Below are 23,518 nucleotides of genomic sequence, written 5' to 3'. Positions count from 1 at the left end.
TAAATAATTATTAAAAAACTAACAATTATTAGTTTACTATTCTTTTATTGAAAAATTGTATATATATAAGAAAGTCTTATACGAGAAAAATATTTATTAACTTTAAGTGATGTTGCTCAATTCCGTGTAAGCCAAATGTCCAAGCACAAAGAGTCTATTGTAGAAGAAATCGTCAAAAAATCCTGCTTTTCAATTATCCCAAGATGAAATTGATCGGCACTCCAGAGATATCAAAGCACAGTTCCCTTAGACATATCGTTCCAGAAATTTTAGGTGTACGAGAGTTGGGTAAAAAGGCGCACGAGATAAAAAATAAATCCGACGAGTTTCTGATTCTGAACAGTATTTGGATATGTGACATTGGATGTGTTTCATGTATGGCTGCCCCATTTCAAAATCCGAAATTTTGAAGACGGTCATCCGTGTGCGATAAATTGATGGTAAAGCTTGAAAAGACGCAACAGTCACCAATCAACGTAATGACGTCCACGTTTTGCGATCCCATCGACTCCTTCGAGAAAAGGAATAATCCATATTATTTGATTCTGGATATAAATAAATAAATATTTAATAAAATTTCATTACATTTTTATAATAATTAAAACTCCCGTGTGCGATAAATCGAGGGTAAAGCTTGGAAAGAGGCAACAGTCAACTAACAAAATAATGACGTCCATATTTTGAGATCCCATCGACATCTTCAAAAAAGGAAAATCCATATTCTGCGAATCTGAAAAGAAATAAATAAACATTTTAAATAAAATTGCATTACGTAGATATGAAAATTAAAACTCATCAAGCAATATTTATAATTTACAGAAAATGCCAGGTGAGTATGAAATGCAGCAAAACTGCACCGAACGCGTGATAAACACACGGAAAATATTATGTTCTACATACTGAACCAACACTAACTATTTGTAATACAAATTAGCAACAAATAATCAAAGCTTTTGCGGTATCACCTACTCGTTGAAGTATTGTTGTGGATCGGTATTTATGCACGGGGACACAGAAGAACAATTGGAACGAGAGAGTGTTGTTGCGCGCTTTTTAGCGTATGCATATTTTCTTTTGCGATTACAATAACAATTTCTTTGTGAACATATGTGGGAATTTGCTTGCTATCGATTCTGGGCGACTGGTTGCTCGACAGCAAATTTGACAAATATTAAAATGCAATGAAATGATGTTGATACACTGAGAGGAAATGCGAAGTACTTATAGTTAATAATAAATAAATGCTGCAAATAATTTGAAACTTGATAATTTTTAATATTCCTTCAAATATGATAATAAAATACTTTGATTGTCTTATATAAGGAAATTTGCTTTTTTATATAATAAAATAAAAATTATTATTATAAAATAAAACACATTTATTCTTTTGAACTAATTGATATTCTCCACATATAAAAGACATTTTACAATAAAATAAATAAATTTTTATAAACCCTATTAAATTTGTTTAATAATACAAATTATTCATCTGACACACCCTGTTTCAAGCAATATTTGCAATTTACGCAAAGTACCAGGCGACCATAATAAGCAGCAAGGCTGCTGCGAAAACCTAGTAAACACACAACAAAAAATTATATCCCCCATATTACACTAACAATAACTTTACCAAATGCAAATTAGCAACAAGCAATCTTAGGAATATCCCTCTTGCGGTATCATCTACTCGTTGGAGTATTGTTGTGGATCGGAATTTATGCACGGGGACACAGACATAATCGGAACGAACGAGTGTTGTTGCGTGCATTTTAATACAAAGTAAACAACAAATTCCTGTATGATCAGCAGCGATTACAATAACAAATTCATTGCTTAATTTATGTGGGAGTTTGCTTGCTATCAATTATGGGCGCCTGGTAGCACAGCAGCAAATTTGACAAATATTAAATGCATTGAAATTGATGCTGGTACACTGAGAGAAAATGTGGAGTACTTGTCCATAATAAATTAATATAATGTTAATAAACAACCTATTCTAAAACTGAGTAATTTTTAAATATATCTTAAAATATGATAATGAAATATACTTTGATTGTCTTATATAAGGAAATTTTCATTTTTTATTTTAATAAAATAATAATAATTATTATGAAAATAACACACATTTATTCTTAGGAACTAATCGATATTCTCCGCATATGAAAAGCATTTTACAATAAAAAAAATATTTTTATAAATCCCATTAAATTTTATAATTATAGAAAATTATTCATCTGATACACCCTGTTTCATGCAAAATTTGCAATTTAGCAAAATACCAGGCACCCATAAATAGCAGCAATGCTGATGCGAAACCTAGTAAACAAGCAACGAAAAATTATATTCTCCATATTACACTAACAATAACTATACCTTGGACAAATTAGCAACAAACCAACTCGTTGGAGTATTGTTGTGGATCGGAATTTATGCACGGGGACATAGAAATAATCGGAACGAAGGACTGTTGTTGCGTGCTTTTTAGTGTAAAATAAACAACAAATTCCTGCCTGATCAGCAGCTGCCTAGTGACTCCCATCACATTTATGGGTGCCTGGTAGTTCAGCAGCAAATTCGACAATCCACTGAAATGATGATGATACACTGAGAAAAATTAATGCTACATCTAATACATAAAAATTTATAAATTTTCAGGATAAATTAACTTTTCTTAAAATATGATGATAAAACACTTTAAGAATGATTTATTGTTTTATATAAAGAAATTTTATTAGTTTTCTTATAAAACAAATCAAATTTTATAGGAAATTATATTTAAAATAAATAAACAATAATTGCAAATTCCGAAATAAATAATAATTAAAAAACTAACATTTACTAGTTTAGTACTGTTTTATTGATAAATTGTATATACATAATATCTTATATGAGAAAAATATTTATTAATTTTAAGTGATGTTGCTAGATTCCAATTAAGCCAAATGTCCCAAGTCCAAAGAGTCTAGATGAAAACGTAAAAAAATCCAGTGGTTTAGAATGATTCCAAGATGAAATTGATCAGCACCCCAGAGATATCAACAAAACACAGTTTCCTTGGACATATCGTTCCAGAAAATTTGAGTGTACGTGGGTTGCGTGAAAAGTAAATCGTGCGAGATAAAAAATAAATCCGACAAGTTGCTGATTCTGAACAGTATTTGGCTATGTGACATTGGATGTGTTTCATGTATAGCTGCACCATTTCAAAATCCAAAATCCGACATCCTGAAGACGGCCATCCGTGTGTGATAAATCGATAAATCGAGCTTGGAAAGAGGCAACAGCCACCAGACAAAGTAATGACGTCCAAAACTTGCGATCCCATCGACCCCTTCGAAAAATCCATATTCTCCGAATCTGAAAAGAAATAAATAAATAAATATTTAATAATATCTGGATTATTTTTATACTAATTAAAACTCATCTGAAGAAAATGCACGTATTAAGCATTATTTATAATTTACACAAAATACCAGGCGAATATAAAACTGCACCGAACGCGTGATAAACACACGAAAAAATAATATGTCCAACATATTACACCAATACTAACTTTAGCTAGTAAAAATTATTATTAGAAATAGACACCTTCGAAAAAGGAAAATCCATATTCTCCGAATCTGAAAAGAAATAAATAAATATTTAATAAAATTGTATTACATTTTTCTAATAATTAAAACTCATCTGAAACAACTGTATGGCATCAAACAATATTTATAATTTACACAAAATACCAGGTGGCTATGAAATGCAGCAGAACTGCACCGAATTCGTGATAAACACACGGAAAATAATATGTTCTACATACTGCACCAACACTAACTATTTGTAATACAAATCAATACAACAAATAATCAAAGCTTTTGCGGTATCACCTACTCGTTGGAGTATTGTTGTGGATCGGAATTTATGCACGGGGACACAGAAATAATCGGAATGAAGGAGTGTTGTTGCGTGCATTTTAATACAAAGTAAACAACAAATTCCTGCCTGATCAGCAGCGATTACAATAACAAATTCATTTCTTAAATTATGTGGGAGTTTGCTTGCTATCAATTCTGGGCGCCTGGTAGCACAGCAGCAAATTTGACAAATATTAAAAAGCACAGAAATGATGATGATACACTGAGAGAAAATGCGAAGTACTTGCAAATAAAAATTTTGGTGAAACTATGATAAAATGAAAATTTATAATTATTCAGAAACTAATATACCTTAAAATATGATAATGAAACACTTTAAGAATAATTTATTGTTTTATATAAAGAAATTTTATTATGTTTCTATTCAAACAAATCAAATTTTATAGAAAATTATATTTAAAATAAATAAACAATTGGAAATTCCGAAAAAAATAATAATTATTAACTAACATTTATTAGTTTACTATTCTTTTATTGATAAATTGTATATACATAAAAGAAGTCTTATATAACAAAAATATTTATTAATTTTAAGCCAAATCTCCAAAGTCCAAAGAGTCTATTGCAGATGAAAACGTAAAAAAATCCAATGGTTTAGAATGATCCCAAGAGGAAATTGATTGTCACTCCAGAGATATCAAAACACAGTTTCTTTGGACATATCGTTCCAGAAATTTTAGGCGTACGAGTTGCGTGAAAAGTAAATCGTGCGAGATAAAAAATAAATCCGACAAGTTGCTTATTCTGACCAATATTTGGATATGTGACATTTGATGTGTTTCATGTATGGCTTCACCATTGCAAAAACCGAAGTCCTGAAGACGCCCATCCGTGTACGATAAATCGAGGGTAATGCTTGGAAAGACGCAACAGTCACCAATCAACGTAATGACGTCCACGTTTTGTGATCCCATCCACTCCTTCGAGTAAAGGAATAATCCACATTCTCTGATTCTGGATATAAATAAATAAATGTTTAATAAAATTTCATCACATTTTTATAATAATTAAAACTCCCGTGTGCGTTAAATAGAGGGTAAAGCTTGGAAAGACGCAACAGTCAGCTAACAAAATAATGACGTCCATATTTTGAGATCCTATCGACTCCTGCGAAAAATCCTATTCTACGAATCTGAAAAAAAATAAATAATTTTTTAACAAAATTGTATTACATTTTTCTAATAATTAAAACTCATCTGAAATAACTGTATGGCATCAAACAATATTTATAATTTACACAAAATGCCAGGCGAGTATGAAAGCAGCAGAACTGCACCGAACGCTTGATAAACACACGAAAAATAATATGTTCTACATACTACAACAATATTAACTTTAGCTAGTAGAAATTAGCAACAAATAATCAAAGCCTTTGCGGTATCACCTACTCGTTGAAGTATTGTTGTGGATCGGAATTTAAGCACGGGGACACTGAAGAAAAATGGGAACGAAGTGGTGTTGTTGCATGCAAAAGTGCAATTTGCAACTGCACAACAACATCGAACAGCAAAACGGAGCAAGAACAATTCTATTGGGATGATATGAAAAAATTAAATAGGGCATTGTTGTTTGACATTCCACAAGGTAAAAAACCAAAGAAACAACAACGAAAATTTGTGTGTTTACAATAACAAATTCATTGCTTAATTTATGTGGGAGTTTGCTTGCTATCGATTATGGGCCCCTGGTAGCTCAACAGCAAATTTGACAAATATTAAAATGCATTGAAATTGATGCTGGTACACTGAGAGAAAATGCGGAGGTACTTGTCCATAATAAATTAATATAATGTTAATGAATATATGATTATATGATAATGAAATATACTTTGATTGTCTTATATAAGGAAATTTTCATTTTTTATTTTAATAAAATAATAATAATTTTTATGAAAATAACACACATTTATTCTTAGGAACTAATCGATATTCTTCGCATATGAAAAGCATTTCACAATAAAAAAAATATTTTTATAAATCCCATTAAATATTTCAATTATACACAAATTATTCATCTGAAACACCCTGTTTCATGCAAAATTTGCAAGTTACGCAAAATACCAGGCGCCCATAAATAGCAGCAAGGGTGCTGCGAAAAGCTAGTAAGCAAGCAATAAAAAATTATATTCTCCATATTACACTAACAATAACCTTACCAAATGCAAATTAGCAACAACTAAAGGAATACCTCTCTTGCGGTATCACCTTCTCGTTGGAGTATTGTTGTGGATCGGAATTTATGCACGGGGACACAGAAATAATCGGAACGAAGGAGTGTTGTTGCGTGCATTTTAATACAAAGTAAACAACAAATTCCTGTATGATCAGCAGCGATTACAATAACAAATTCATTGCTTAATTTATGTGGGAGTTTGCTTGCTATCAATTCTGGGCGCCTGGTAGCACAGCAGCAAATTTGATTTGTAAAATTCACTGAAATGATGATGATACACTGAGAGAAATTACGAAGTACTTGCAAATAAAAATTTTGGTGAAGCTAAAATGAAAATTTATAATTATTCAGAAACTAATATACCTTCAAATATGATAATGAAACATTTCAAGAATAATTTATTGTTTTATATAGTATTTTTTTTATTTTATTTTTATCAAACAAATCAAATTGTATGCGAAATTAATTAAAATTAAAATTATAATATTAACAAAAATATAAAAAATTAACACATATTTATTAGTTCAATTGCTAAATTCCGTATAAGTCTATAAAAACAAATGAAAATGTCAAAATCAATCCATAAAATGGTTTTGGAGGACCGTAAGATGAAATTGATCCAGATGGACGACATTCTAGAGATATCAATGAACACCTTTCTTTGACATAACGTTCCAGAAACATTGGTTGTACGAAAGTTTCATAAAAACTAAGAACTGCGAGAGCTCAAGCGTCCAAAACAAAAATGAAATTATGATTCTGAGACGTGTTTGGAGCTGAACTCGAAATTTCGCATTGTTATGTGAGAATGGATGAAGCATGGCTTCACTATTTCATAATCCGGAATCCAAAAGACAGACATCCGTATGCGACAAATGAAGTTCAAAGTGTGGAAAGTGGCAACAGTCAGCTGACAAAGTGATGGCGGCAATACTTTGAGATCTCATCGACTCTTTCAAAAAAGTAAAAATCCAATTCTGCGAATCTGAAAAGAAAATTGTATTTTAATATTTTTAAAGTCTAACAAGCTCTCTCCGGAAGTATAAAAGTTTTAATAATTATAATTTTAATGGATCTTTTTTGGTAACTCATAATGATTATTATTATTTTTTTTTATACAAAAGGTTTTTGCATTAGCCAAATTATATAATAAAATCAAGGTCAAACCTAAAGTTTAAAATTTTTAAATATAAAATATTTTGTAAAATCTCACTACAAATCAAAGGGAAATCTGAAAATATAAAGAACACTATGGTTCGTATAATATGTAAAACTAAAAACATTTCAGGATCCTAAGCACGAATTTCGCTACCTTTATCCAAACATAGCGAAATCTCCAGTAGACTTGAATATTCTCTTCTTCTTCTTCTTCTTGCCTTTTCCTCCTCTAATGGCCCAAAATAATATTGACAACCCCACAAAAAATACAACAGAGTCCTCCGCTTATGACAAAAACACTCGAGAACAACGCAGTTGCCAAGCAAAGCACTTCACTTTCTTGCCGCCTGTTGCCACAGTGAACATGCTGCATGCAACAAGAGCGGCAAGAACGCACTCGAACTTTTCCGCATAATTAAACTTTTGATTAAGCAAATAAATATTCGCGCAGAATTTGATGAAATAAATCAATTTAGCAACAATTTAGATAAGTTGCGGCAAATGCGACCGAGACTCGGTCTGGGGTTGTGTGCAAAAACAAAAGTGACTTCATCGCACTTACGCAAATACTTATGTATAACTTAGGTACTTAATGCAAGAAGGGGCGCGAAGCTTACTCCCTCAAGTTGTGGCGATGTGAGTACGGGATGAGAAGACATTTTGTGGTTGTCAGACTGTCCAGCCAGCCATCCAATCATTGAGCCACGCATAATTTCTCAAGTGTGCACATTATTGTTGACTTCCTGCGCATACATATAAATAAAAACAAAAACAACAACAACAACAATAGTTGTTAAATAAAAAAATCATATGAATGCAAAATTCATTTCACATGCCGTCAATTACAGTTATATTATATGCAAGCATTGGTGTGAAAATTGCATTATGCCACGCATTTCTGACAATTGAAATCATTTTGATTTCATGTCACACTCAGTTGAGTCGGCGAGTGAGTGCTGAGTGTGATGACTGTGTTGAGTGGTCACTGGTGGTTGGTGCGCCGTTTAAATAATATCCATCGTGATTCATGTAGCTGGTGGCTACCATTGTGATTTGCATCGGAATAAATTTGAATTAAAATATGACTTTATGTCTTCCCTTTGCGGACAAATACATTTCTATACAAATAATTTTTATATCAGGACTTTTATTGATTAAGGGTGTGAGGACACTTCTTAATGATTTCTAACACTCTATCTTCATTAAATTTGGTATACACATTAATAATCTATAATAATCTTCTTTAAGTTAAGAAGTCGTTAATACTCAACTGAAGAGATATGTTGCCTGACTTCGATAGTCTTCATTATTTAGTAGTCAAGGACACCATGTATTTACTTCTTCGAAATTTGAGTGAATTTTTTGATGAATATATAGTTGGGAAAGCTTGTCTCATAATTCAAATTTTAATATTTTATTTTATCCTTCGTTCATTAACTACATTTATCCACATACAATCGAAATATTTTTGGTTTGTTGATTTTGGATGAACCAACCATGAGTCATGATGTCCACGGCAAGACCTTTTTTATGGACACATCATGAAAGATGAGGTGTCAACGACTGAGTTTTCGGAATTTTAAAATAAAAATTTCACAAAATACTGTTGAAACATGTTTTTTTGATACGATGAATTGTTTAAATGAAATATATGATTTTATATATTAACAAGTAAGGAAGGGCTAAGTTCGGGTGTAACCGAACATTTTATACTCTCGCAATTTATTTATTTAACTTTATTTATATTATATAATACACAATTTGACCCACATATTCGTCAAATATGTATATTGTATAAAGTCCATTGAAAGTTGGAAACCATAATATTAGGTTAGAAGCACCGAGGTCCTCGTGTTCGATATATGGGGCCTTAAAAACCTATGGTCCGATTTCGGCGATTTTTAGAATGGGGCTGTCACACTATTAACATAGTATTTGTGCAAAGTTCTGCATCGATATCTTCACTAGTACTTACTTTATATATTGTAAAGTAAACGATTCAGATTGTCTTCAAAGTTCTGGTATATAGGAAGTAGGCGTGGTTGTGAAGCGATTTGGCCTATTTTCACAACATATCATTGGGATGTAAGGAAACTATTACAAACCAAGTTTCATTGAAATCGGTCGAGTAGTTCCTGAGATATGGTTTTTGACCCATGACGCGACGCCACGACGCGACGCCACGGCCATTTTCCATTTTGTAAAAAAATCTGAATGCAGCTTTCATCTGCCATTTCTTATGTGAAATTTAGTGTTTCTGACGTTTTTCGTTAGTGAGTTAACCCACTTTTAGTAATTTTCAACCTAACTTTTGTATGGGAGGTGGGCGTGGTTATTATCCGATTTCTTTCAGTTTTGGACTGTATTAGAAAGAGGCTAAAAAAAACGACTGCAGAAAGTTTGGTTTATATAGCTCTATTGGTTTGCGAGATGTGCAAAAAACTTAGTAGGGGGCGGGGCCACGCCCACTTCCCAAAAAAAAAATACATCCAAATGTGCCCCTTCATAGTGCGATCCTTCATACCAAATTTTATTTGCATAGCTTTATGGCTTAGTTATGGCACTTTATGTGTTTTCGGTTTTCGCCATTTTGTGGGCGTGGCAGTGGTCCGATTTTGCTCATTTTCGAAAGCAACCTTCCTATGGTGCCAAGAAATAAGTGTGCCAAGTTTCATCAAGATATCTTAATTTTTACTCAAGTTACAGCTTGCACAGACGGACGGACGGACAGACAGACATTCGGATTTGAACTTCACTCTTCACCCTGATCACTTTGGTATATATAACCCTATATCTAACTCGTGTAGTTTTGGGTGTTACAAACAACCGTTATGTGAACAAAACTATAATAAAGCTAAAGAGAGCAACATTTGTTGCGAGAGTATAAAAATAATTGTAAAAATAGCCTTGTTTTGAGCCTCTGAAACCCACATAACCCCTTAAGAGAATAAAAATGATATATGAAAAGAAATTGTCAATATTCCACTACTGGCTTAGAGTAGTCATATAAATATTAATCTTCAAATGAAATTTTTGATATGGAAATTCTAAATAGTATGATGTTATGAGTCTCAAAAACAATCGATTACACTCAATTATAAGACATGCCTGAGATGCGATTCAGAGTTGTATAGAGATCAATTTAGAAAAGAGATATTTATTTCATAAAACTATAAAAAAAACAAATGTAAGTAAAATGTATGATTCCTGAAGATCAGCAGGTAGGGTGCTTAGAACTTTGTACTGTACCACAAGAATTAAATCGCTTCAGTTTATAGCTTCATGTAACAATAGCACACAGTTTATTCTAGTAAGTGATAATAACAATAAATAATAAGAATAGTGTTAGTATTGTGAGTAATCCCGTCTAAATTTAAGTAATCCTTTCTAATGCAACCATCACATAAGCAGTTTAGTTAAACTAATCTAAGCTAACCAAAAGCAGATATTTTTCTTATGCACCCTCAATTATGAATTGTTGCAGCTCATATTTGTAAATCGCCATTGTAACCCAAAGGAGTATTTAAACTTTTCTTATTAGTCTGCATATTTACCGGCTTAAATGCTTAAATGCATATAGATGACAAATCTGTAACTAATACGCCTTTTTACACCCGTAAATCCTTTAAATGACAACTAAATGTCGGGGCCCACTTGTAAGCATACGGGACGGACCAAACTAAAGTGTTTCAAATACGAACGCCTACCTACACTCCTACAACACAAACAAACAGCGCGCCTTCAATGCGGGGCTATATGCAAAAATACACAAAATTCACTAATCCGGTGTGCCAAATCCACGATACTAGTGCAAGACGCGCAGCTGGACACGGCTCGTCGCTATGTTAGAACACCAACTGTTTGAGCATTGGCTTAATTTTTACCGCATGCCAAGACGCAAACAAAGCAGTAGAACAATTGAGTAGTGTAGAAACGGATATGCTGTGGCATATATCCTTTGACTAAACTCTATGTAGTGGTTTATGGGTTTGAGTAAAGGATACATGAAAAACATAGATATATGTATATATATTTATATGTATTAGTGCTCAAAATAATTTTCGCATACGCCAAAGTGTTTGTTATTTGAAAAATTAGTGCAAATCTCGAGCGTTCACTTGAAGCCTTTACCTTTAGCAGGTATCTTATGAGTGTATAGGTGAACAGTTAGCCGTATAACTGTTGTTCACTGACCGTAAAATCAGCTTGTCTGCATTTATGATTTTTCTACGGCTCATTTAACTTTCTATTTCGCAACAACAAAGTCTAATATGGCAGCAAATCCTTTGAATTAGATGAGTGAAGGTATGTATGTATGAATCTCAGTAAGTCTGTATGGATGTTGGTATATGTAAGTAGGTGGTTACGCTGTATTATTTTCAGACAATTAAAGCAAATATTTTGCGTACTAATTAAAGCAGTACACATAAAGGTTAACAAACAGACACATACAGACATGTTTATATGTGGCATGCAACACGGCAGGATATCAGCTGAGTGCCGTACCTTTTGTCTCAGCGCGCATAAGAAAGGAAGAAGGCAAGCGAAGCAGCATAAATGGTTTGGCAAATATGAAAAATTAAATGCAAATTTTAGTCCAATTGTACTGCTCAGATGGTATAAGAAAGAGAGAGAGAGGAAGATAGAAAGAGTGCTAGAACTGTAAGATTTGCAACCATTACCCTTTTGTTGGCTTGTATATGCAGATCTATGTAAATATATATATCTATACAGTTATATTGGCAACGATTTTGTGGGCGTTGATTATTTAGTGCTGCCTGAGAGCAGTTAGACATACACACACACACACACACATAAGCAAAAACAAAATCAAAGCAACCGACACAAGCGGTCAAACAAAGCAACGCACAATTGGACAGCCTTGAGCAACTCATTCAACAAATTTCTGAGAAAAATTAACCATTTAAAGGATTTAGGCTGTAAGCATATCCTTTAATATGACTACTTAGTTTAAGCGCTGATATGCAAATATTTACAAGGATAATTTGTCAAAAATACCCGCCACAACACAAATACAGAGCAGCAGCAACAACAACAACAACAACAACAAGAGCAGTAAAATATGTCTAGAGCGTGAATATTTGATTTTGTAACAAAATTGTTTGATGACTGTGTGCCCTTGCGCATGCGTAGCTAACTAACTAACTGTTTTGCTGTGCGCAAAAATCATTTATCAATAAATAACAACAAATGTAAAAGCATATATAAATAAACATAATTTTAATGACTTGCGAAATGTAATGTCGCTGCTAATGGTTGTGTGAGTTTCTTCAAGGTTCGCCTGTCTTTCTTTGTTTACGCGCTCAAACGGTGTGCATGCAACTCTTTCTCCCTGACCAAATTGGAGCAAATGCAGAATGGTGCGATTGTCTGCAGTTGAACAATGTATGTAGAAGTCAACTCGGAATATTATGTGCCAAAAATTGTGAAGGACGAAAATTATGCGAGCTGAGAATTCTGAGAAGTAGCCAGTCGTTATTTTGTGAACACTTTAAAGTGCAGCTGCGTTTATGTTATAAGCAAATACATACTGAAGAAGAGATATTCTAACTTATGTAGAAAATATAGTGAATATTTTTTTTATATGAAATAATTCTTATTTCAAAAAAAACATATTTTTAATTTTTATCGTGGATCGTTCGTGTATTTTCATATATGATCATATGTTCAAGGACCATGTTAAACAAATCGTACTAAATTCAGCACGGTTGCTAAAAGCCTTTCATAACTTTAACTAAATAATTATACTTCTATTCAAAAGGGTCCGAAAAAAGGGTTTTCACTATTCCAATTTGGAGAGAAAATATGACTCCGTTTGATTTTTCTTAATTGAATTTGGTTGCCTTACATGCATCTGAGCCATATCATTTATTCATTTTCTGCATTTTTTCAAAACTTCAATCGAAAATATGATTCCACCTTAGATCTGAAACGCCAAAATGCGGCTATGAAGACAATATAGAATCTCTCGATTTGCGATACTTGGAACCAAAGTCTGATTAATTTGTGAAAAAACCCCATAAGATGTACTAGCTAGCAGATATTACGTCTGTAAAGACGAGTATTATAACCATCCTTACCGGAAAGATCAAGTCCCAATTTAAGGCCAATTTCTTGTATATTACGCTAAATTTACACAGAAAATGTCAAATGTGTAGGAGTTGTGAGGAAGTAAGAATCAAAGACCACCCGCGTATCTAAGTCTACATCTCGTCTCTAGTACTATTTGATGAAAACGTACCATAATAGCGTTTTTAGACAGTCAAATTAATTGATTAATTAAAATTTTTATAGAGAAACCCTTTTTTGCCGGCTACTAGATAACCGATCAGCTGTTTACATTTTTACTTTTTGCTTTTCATAAGAAGTTGGTAAGTTTCATCAGCTGATTAAAGTGCAGAGCCCAGTTCGAGCCTGTGACTCGTTTGGCTATTAGTTGAATTTCAGAACGAACCAACATGTTCACTTAAAGATCAAGTTTTCAGGGAATCTATGAATGTTAGGTTAGGTTCAGTTAGGTTAGATTCTATGGCTGTTCCTCACAAGAAAGAATACACTTAGATTATAAAGGATGTCCCTTTGGGCCGCCGAAAATTACCCCCTTAATCAGATAAGAGAAATTTACTCGTATAGTATAAGACATTTGGATGTAGCTTAAGGGGTTAGGTTATACCAGTGTGACCTTTTCAAAAAATCGATTTTTTATTCTTTGCTTATTTGACAATTTATACATTCAAAAATATCCTGTGAAAGCGGAAAGGTTGTATCTTGAATAGTTTTTGAATGACAGCTTTCTAAAGAACATTGCGGTTTTAGAAACTTTAAACTCGTTTTTCTCGAAGCAACATTTCTCAAAACTGCCATAACTCAACGAGAAATTGACCGTTCAACTTCAAATTTAAACTAAATATTCTTGAATATATTTACTATACAATGACCTTTTTGAAAACAAATTTAACCATTCAAAAAACGTCAATTTTTTCAGAACTACGTAATTTTTTTAATTTTAGATATTTTACAAAAATCTTGTATAGGAAATACTTCAAGTTGAATAACTTTTTAGAATTTTTTTGATTCAGCTACTCATTCACCCGGAATCATGTCAGCAGTTGAGGAACTTTTTTATTTGCACCTCCCAAGATGGCACATTACTCCGTTAATTTTAAATATTTTTGTAAAAAAAAATTTTTAAATATAACTGAAATTATAAATTAACATGTCTAAAAAACTTCGAAACATTCGATAGAGTACTTTCTTAAAAAAAAATTTTTTCACAAAAAGTATTAAAACGGGAATAAAACTATCATTCACTTGAGGCGACGGAAACTGAAAAAACATCTCTAGGATAGGTTATCATTCCTGTCCTACTTTATGGTGTAGAAGCGTGGACGTTGTCAACATCCTATGAGACGGCACTGGGAGTTTTCGAGAGAAAGGTTTTGCAAAAGATTTACGGTCTGTTAAACATTGACAACGTCGAATACCGGAGAAGATGGAATGATGAGCTGCATGTGTTATTCGTGAGCAGCGGCTACGCTGGCTAGGTCATGTTGTTCGAATGGACGAAAGTGCTCCAGCTCTGAAAGTGTTCAATGCAGTCCCCGCTGATGGAAGCCGAGGAATATGGCTTCCACTCCGTTGGAAGGACCAGGTGGTGAAGGACCTGTCTTCACTTGGTATTAGCAATTGGCGCCAAACTGCCAAAAGGAGAGATGCGTGGCGAGCTATTGTGGACTCGGCTATAACCGCGTAAGCGGTGCCTACGCCAGTCAAGAAGAAGAAAGTGTAAGTACCAATAAGAAGTATATATAAGTAGAAACTGTTTTTCGCCAGTTTAAATACTTATATATACATACCACGCTTACCATGCTCGCCCTACACCTACACCCACTACTTTTAATTTTTATTGTCTCCGGCAAGGCACTTTAACTTTAATTTAACCTTAAATCAAAATGTTAAATACACCTTTTTTCAACATATAATTCTACGAAAAGCACAAACGAATTGATATGTCAAATTAATGGCGTGCTCAATGGCATATTTATTACAAACAAACATACACACAAGTATATCTCTCGACATGGACTTGCATATGAAAGCGCAGAACCCACAGCTCGGCGAAAATACTTATGTGCATATATAGTTATATTTAAGTATATATGTGAGCCAGCTGAAATGCCACACGCATGCGCCAACAAATTAAAGGGCGAAGGTAGGCGGATGCAAGGCAACAATCAACGGCAGGCGATGTCTCAAAATCTTTTGGCCATTGACAGCAGAAGCAAATACACTGTTATATATATATATATGTATATATATATATGATATGTATGTGCTTGTATATACTTAAATGTGCAGCAAATTAAATATGTAAGTATAATAAAATAAATAAAATGCTATAAAGAACACGTGATTTAATATGAAAATACTCGCTGTGGCACATAAAAATCCCACAAATTTCATCTTCCCCGAAATAAATCAATCAATTAAATTTTTATGAAGTACCCGCAGCGTTGCGAGCCGTGCAAGTATTTTCGGTTGATTTACTATGCGCTTTCGTGGGCTTGTTTGCTGTTGTTTTCTGGCTTTTGGCCAGGCCAAGACAGTATGCTGTGACAAACGGCTTGACAGACTGTCATCACCAAGACGGCGCTTGCGCCACAAGCTGCATCAATGACTAAGCGATGCATGTGTGTGTGTTTGTATGTATGTACGTATGTTTGTATATGTGTTTCTGCCAAACAAACCGAAGTTTGAGTGACTGACATCATTGTCAACGGCTATAAAATTGTGTAAGCAACAAAACAGTCAATAAAACTAAATCGAAAACGAATGAATTGAAATTAAGCAGATGAAGAAGACGAAGAATAAAATAAGAAGAAGAAAAAGAACAAGCCTCATAAGAAGCATATAAAAGTGTGGAGCCACATCATATTTTACGATGACTTTTGTGTGCAGCTCATCAAAATGTCTGCGACAGCGTCAGAATCACAGCGTCGCTATTGACAGACGCTGCTGCAAGCACTGCACTGATATGTATATACATATATATATATATACATATATATATATAATCACTGCAGTATATATAATATATATGTATAGATCTGTATGTGTCTCAATGAATCTTATGAAAATGAGCCTATCAACACAATGCCCTCAGATAACCAACCAAACGAAGTGTGCATTTGTTTGTATTTGTTGTATCTGCTCACATTGATTTATTTTATTTCGACTGCTTTTTATGTTGTTTTTGTTTTTTGGTTCTTTTTAGTTTCATGCCTTTTGCTCTCGTAGTAATTAAAATTTCAGTTAATATACTCGTAGAAATGCGGTGAGCTATGTGAGGAGTCGTGGACATACATAAATACATACAAATATGCGCTTTGGCTCTTCTATCATTAAGAGATGACACTGAGAGAACTGAGAGAAGAAAGGTTATGGAAAAAATATAATTTTTCACTTTGCTTCCGCCGTTTTCCAATAGATGTCAAGCACTGGTCGATTAAATCGATTAAATCGTTTTATATCGATCTTGGACATTTGTGTCAACATTAACCCAACAAAATATCCCAAACTTATTCTCAACAGAAAATGTCACTGAAATGGCGGCTTTGAGCCGAATTCTCGACATTTGCGGGAAATTTTGCTTTTCTTTTTTAATTCCAAGAAAAGTACGCCTGAGGCTCATCGAATGCTTTCGGATACGTAAGGTGAGGCTGTCCTAAGTGAAAGAACATGTCACGAATGGTTTCGACGATTTAAGAATGGTGATTATGAAGTCGAAGACCGGCATGGTAGTGGAAGGGAGATGATTTTCGAAGATGCTGAATTGGTAGCATTACTCGACTGAAACCATCACAGGAGATAGATACCGAACGCAATTGATGCCTTTGAGCCGAGCACTAAAAGAAAAACGGCCACAGTACGAGGAAAGACACGATAAAGTCATTCTCCAGCATGACAATGCTCGGCATCACGTTGCAAAGGTGGTCAAAAAATAATTGGAGACGGTGAAATGGGAGATCTTACCCCACCCGCTGTATTCTTCAGACGTTGCTCCATCTGACCATCACTGGTTCCGATCGATGACACACGGTCTAGCTAACGAGCACTTCAGTCCTTATGAAGAAGTCAAAAATTGGATTGATACTTGGATCAACTCGAAAGATCAAGAGTCCTTTCGTCACGCAAAACGCATGCTGCCAGAAATAATGTCAAAAGTAGAAGCTAGCGACGGTCAATATTTTGAATAACATTTTTGGAATCGTCTTTATACAATAAAACCTTAAATTTACAAAAACAATACGGCGTAAGCAAAGTTGTAGATCAATAGATAATATAATTTAAAAAAAAATCGTTTCCTTATGTAGAAAACACTTATCTAAGCTACAGAACGTAGTCGACTTTGTTGTAGTAGTACTTATCGACCTAAAACAGTTAGATTGTCGAATCTGGTAATGTACAGCCAGCTATAGTTGAAAAAAGCTATTCCAAACAGTCGTTTTCCGACACCCTAGATAATATATAGAGAACGCAATGTCTTGGTATATGTGTATGGATATAAACACTAGAGATCATCCACAGGGAGATAATTAACACCTGGACCCATTTCTATTTCTCATCTCTCATTGCTGATAAAACTAGAGTAAACCAACTTCCACCTTATCTTTTCAGAATTACTGGCACTGAACAGAGAATTTGGATGATATCTTATGTAAGCCGGGTAAGAACCTATTGAAATTACAATCTTCCGAAGCTAAATTGCATTAGTTCCTTCAGGTGAAGGTGGTATCTCTCAAGGCGTGTATGAAGAATAGTTAAATACTGTGCGGGATAGAACGCTGTCTCAAAAAGTATTGTTATCAAATTTAACTAGCATATTCCAAGCGAAGCAAAGGTCTATAAGACACTAATGTAATATCAACGTACTAAGTAGGAAGCTCCGCCAATGATTAATTTGATCATAGTGGAGAACTGAGTGATGATAAATCTTAGACAATCCATCCGATCCGATCCGATCCATCTAACTGCTAAACAATATTAGAGTATTTATCGAATAACATAAACTAACAAAAAAAGTCAAATGAAAAATCAAAGGCTATAATTATCAGAGATAGTCAATCTTATTGTAGCATATCTACTAAAGCATAGATTACTATGAACTCATCGGTTCTGCACCTCAGCAGCTGGATCTGATTTTCAAGAAGAAAAACTCGCAGTTTAAATGTGAGGACAACGGAACCAGGAAAGTTTTTGGAACAAGAAGTCATCTAAAGTTGACTCACTCAGATTTTTTGAATAAACAATGCATAGATCATAGATCCAGACTACATCGAGAAAGTTGTTAATAAGTTGAAGAACCTTATTACGACTTTTCTTTAAATGTTTCCCATGGCTCTCCTTCAAGGCATGAATAAATTTGTCTGATATGCATTCAGGTCATTTTCATATTCCTAAAATATCTGTTACGAGCTTTGAAAACGACAGTTAAATGAGTTGGTTTAGCAGAACTACTATTTATATATTATATATTACATATATTCTCTCTCGAAAGTAATGCCTTTAAAATTCTCTAGCACACATCTAATATCGTCTAAATCGTGGTAAAACTGAGTTAAGTCTACCAAGACTGTTCTAAATAAAGAAAAATTAACAAGTAAGGTTTGCAGGACACTACCGAAAGTATAACATAAGCTCTGAGAAAATAGCTACCAACTTATTTAAGAACCAATTCTCCAAGTGTACGCTACAACTGAAATGAATTCTGAATGGGCGACAAGCATATGACAATTTGACAATTGATATGCGCTTTTTGACGGACAGCAACAGGTCGGCAAGTCAAATCAAGTCAGGACAAACATGTGCCGCAAGCAATTGAGCCAAAAAAGAACACAAAACTGCAACTATCAATGAGTTAAGACCGCCGGTGATTGAAACAAAACAACCAGTGGTATTTTCGGAGAGCAATTTGAAGTTGGCATGAAGCCGCCAGCGCCGTCTCATGCGCCGAAGCGCCACAGAAAACCTCAAAATGCGTTCTGGCATCTGTGCAATTCGATTTCGGGGAGACAAAAATACAATAATATTTAAGCAAACACATAATGACCATGATGATGATGGCTGATGCTGGCAGTCATAAGAAATAGATTTGCTGTTGTTATTGGACTGATTGTTAATCGAAAAAAAGTTGAACTACGTCACAGTTTCTTGACGTCAAGGCAGGAAGTATAAGCGAGTGGCGCTACCAAACAGTGCATTTCTGATTTTGAAAAAGTTATTTCTGTTTTTGTTTGTATGCAACAGCCGGCACTTTGGCGACAGCCCGCTGCTGCTGCTATTAAAGTCGCATGCTTTGCAGAAAAAAATTGCACAAAAACGCTTTGAAATGTCAAATTGGTCGCAAATGACAAACGACTAAGCGCCACTCGGTGAAATATGCCGAATGTATGTTATGTTGTTATGAAATATTGATTGGCGTAGTAGAGGAAGGAAGGCTCGCTTATAGGCGCCAGCGCTTGAAGAACCTTTTTTGTTTATAATTGTATTGAATATAATTTTATGGTCCGACGGTTGTTATGCAATAAATGCCACTTCCGCTTGGACTACAGTCATTTAATGTATTCCTTGCATTTACTGCTCGAAGTGAATTGTTTGCACAATCAAACATTTGTTTAGGTGAGCTGGAGATGACTACCATAATTGTATAATATTCATAAGAAAGAATGCATAAGTTTGCAATCCTAGGTCTGGATAAGCCAATAAAAGGTGATTCGAAGTATTTAAACCAATTTTTTATTAAGAACACTTATAGTCATAAGTAGGGTTGACATGATCTAAACATCTCATTATTTCCCGATATTGTATACGATATACGTAATTAATTAATACAAATTCAATACTAACATCCTTAACTCAGGCCACGAGCTGTTTGCTCGGCTTATTTAAAGCTGAATACTAAATTCAAATATGGGAATATAGGAAGCTAAGAAGAATATACTTCACCATCTTTATAATAACTGTGAGAAAAGACGATTATATATGCATCTTTTGGGAAATGCAGATGCTCACTCTCGGGTTCACTCTCTCAGAAGAATCAAAATTGTGTTCCAAATCAAGTTTCTGCTTCTTCTTCTTGACTGGCGTAGACAACGCTTACGCGGTTATAGCCGAGTCTACAACAGCATCTTTCCTTTTGTCCGTTTGGCGCCATAACCAATTAGAGAAGCCAGGTCCTTCTCCAACTGGTCCTTCCATCGTAGTGGAGGTCTCCCTCTTCCTCGGCGTCCACCAGCGGGTACTGCATCGAATACTCTCAGAGCTGGAGCACTTTCATCCATTCGAACAACATGACCTAGCCAGCGTAGCCGCTTTTTATTCGCTGGACTATGTAAATGTCGTCGAACAACACATACAGCTCATCGTTCCATCGTATGCGGTATTCGCCTTTGCCAATGTTTAAGTGACCGTATATCTTTCGCAAAACCTTTCTCTCGAAAACTCCTAGTTCCGTCTCATCGGATGTTGACAGCGTCCACGCTTCTGCGCCATAAAGTAGGACGGGAATTATGAGGGACTTGTAGAGTTTGGTTTTTGTTCGTCGAGAGAGAACATTACTTTTCAATTGCCTACTCAGTCCATAGTAGCACCTGTTGGCAAGAGTGATTCTGCGTTGGATTTCCAGGCTGACACTTATTTCAGAGCTTCGTTGAGTCATTAAATTGGCCAATATATTTGGGTTCGAATAATCACTCTGTACAATTTCACTATACTTAAAATAGATGTTTAGGACCTCATTTTGTCTAAATCTTCAAAATTTGTTCAAGACAGATAGACCCTTGGAACTTTATATAGTATACGAGGACGACCGCAAGCTGAAACTTTTGTATGTCAGTATGTGATCGGACCAAAATTGTGATTGCCGAGTTGACAGCCATTAATTAGCAATTGTTTTGGTTACTTAGACTTAACTATTGTAGAATCGGGGAACCGAATTCTAAGATAATAATAGAAGATCCTCACAAAACAATTTTAGCACTGTGACTTTCAGAGACAGCAAAAAGGATGGAAATTTCGATCCTATTTGCATAGGGGTAGACACAGTCTTTATCTTATCTTTTGTTGTTTAAATAAGTCTTTTCCATAAAGATATAAATAACTTGGCCTGAGGTTATAGAAATACTGAATAGAGCACATCAAACCACAGAAGAATATGAAATAACTGAAAATACAAGTCTACTTGCATTAAAGATGGATGCCGAAATGACAAACTGGTTTGAGGTAACGGTAAAGCCCGAACATAGTAAGTCACGATATATAATAGTTACAATACCTATATTTTTACGGTCAAGTCAAATTGACATCAAAGCCTCGATGGATTTTACCCGAGGAAGTATTTTTTTGAGGGTTATTGTTGTGGGTAACAAAATATATTCCCAAAACTATTTCTCGAGTCTAGATATGCTGGGTCAAACCTTTATATTTCAAAACTGAAAAAATATATCGATAACGAAAACGCTCCCTGCTTCTTGAAAAACTTTACAATTCAAAATGTAAAAAATCTAATGTAAGTTGAAGTAATGAGAGTCTCGAATCAAAAGCAGCCATTTTGTTAAATAAAAATTAATTTCAAATCTTTTATTGCCTATTATTTCAGCAATGCGGGTACCTCTGGGATCATCCGAATATGGTGATGCTGTCAACAGCCAGTCGATTAACTGATATAAGTTTTTCCAGAAAATTGCTGCAGACACCACATGCTGCATGTTGAAACAACATTTTACCTCAAAAATATCACCTTTCACAGGAGATACGAAAATTTTTATGATTTTTAAATGGCTGCTAAGGAAATTTAAAATGCATTACAGACATACATATGTACATATATACTCGTATATATATAAATGTATATATCTGTGTGCTGTAATTTGTCTAAATGTGTGCCATAAAAATTGCCGTCCGATTTCAATCAAAATTGCTACAACAACAACAACATAGATCCTTAATAGCCGCTTTCACCTTTAAAAAGCTATAAAATATATTTTCGAAAATTGTCTCGTCGTTAAAAATAGAGCGCAACAACAATAATAATTTCTGAAAACAAACAAACAAAAACAATAATAAAAATAAAAATTCCAAGGAAGCTGCAATGCTACACGACCGATTGTTTGGCGAAAGGGTAAACAGATCGTAAAAATTATTTTTATGACATTTTTGGTGCCCTGCAACAATAATAACAACAACAACTAAAATGCAAGTAGTTGGTGCTGGTGATGATGATGATGCTGATGGTGGCACTGTTGTTGACATGTCCTTCGGTGATGCAATGTGCAATGCGCTCGGGTAATTAGTGGTGCAATTAGACAACAATAGCAACATTTGGTGAAACAAAAAAACAACAAAAATGCTTGAAAGCGAGTGCTATTTGCCACTAATCAGCAAATGCGAGCAATAAAATAATAATAGTAATAAACACAATATTTTATACAAAGCCAAGCCAGTCAGTAGGGCACTTCGTATTTGAGTTTCTTCATTTGTTTAGTTGAAACGCGTGCCCATGCGCGCCATTGTTCGGCCGTTGCAAGTGTTTTACATTATGTTTTTATGTGTTTTAGCGCTCTCGGACCAAGGTCGCAACGCGGTGAAAGTTGTGTAAGATAATTTGTTTTCAAGACTTTTGTGACTGCAGCAAACAAGACAACGACTAATGGGTTATGCTATCTAATAGTCGTAGTTGGCTGCTGGCGTTTTTAATGGCGTTACGCGGAAGGTTCGGCTTGCAAGCGGCAATATGCGATTTCTTAGAATCACTAATTTAATATAATGGTGATAAGTAAATAGATGTTGTGCTGGCAAATGTTCCCATTTAGTAACAATAATGGAAATCTACACAAAGTAAGGATTGCATAACATTGTATGTATATCTTGTGCCTTTTAGTAGTATATGTGAGAACATAAGATTTGTAGTCTTTAAAAGAAACTACAGACATTCAACATCTGGAATAGACGAATAAGATGTTTTTTGGCTAGAAAATTAATGAGGTTGAATAGTCTAGTCACAAATCTAAAAAATGTGTCTAAGGACCGTTCATGAGGTCTAAAAGTCCAGTCAAAATTCTGAGGTCAGAAAAATCAAAAATGTATTCTAAGGATTGGTAAAAAGGTTTATTTTCCCACAACAACCGGATCTACATAACCAGAAAGGAAAATATTAAACTCTTACAAGGACTGTCGACTTGCCTGTA

At 34.3% G+C, this 23,518-nt stretch overlaps 1 protein-coding gene and 1 long non-coding RNA gene across 2 annotated transcripts in view; both read right to left on the bottom strand.

Annotated features, from left to right (window-relative positions):
* Positions 1-60: 60 nt before the first annotated feature.
* LOC128920410 (uncharacterized) lies at positions 61-949 on the bottom strand. The gene is made up of 3 exons (XR_008470461.1): positions 818-949; positions 586-730; positions 61-511 (listed from the first exon to the last, which is right to left on the bottom strand). It is a non-coding gene; the product is annotated as an uncharacterized LOC128920410 (long non-coding RNA).
* A 5,672-nt stretch (positions 950-6,621) lies between these two features.
* LOC105216605 (disks large homolog 5) overlaps positions 6,622-23,518 on the bottom strand; it is a 264,508-nt gene continuing 247,611 nt past the window's right edge. Inside the window, exon 10 of the transcript XR_008470603.1 lies at positions 6,622-7,080. The gene's annotated coding sequence lies outside the window, so the exon portion shown is untranslated. The remainder of the gene's footprint in view (positions 7,081-23,518) is intronic.

Source organism: Zeugodacus cucurbitae, chromosome 3 (genome assembly GCF_028554725.1).
Source record: "Zeugodacus cucurbitae isolate PBARC_wt_2022May chromosome 3, idZeuCucr1.2, whole genome shotgun sequence".
In the NCBI taxonomy this organism is placed as follows: Eukaryota; Metazoa; Arthropoda; class Insecta; order Diptera; family Tephritidae; genus Zeugodacus; species Zeugodacus cucurbitae.
Note: the sequence above shows the minus strand (reverse complement) of the source record. Positions and strands in the feature narration are given on the sequence as shown.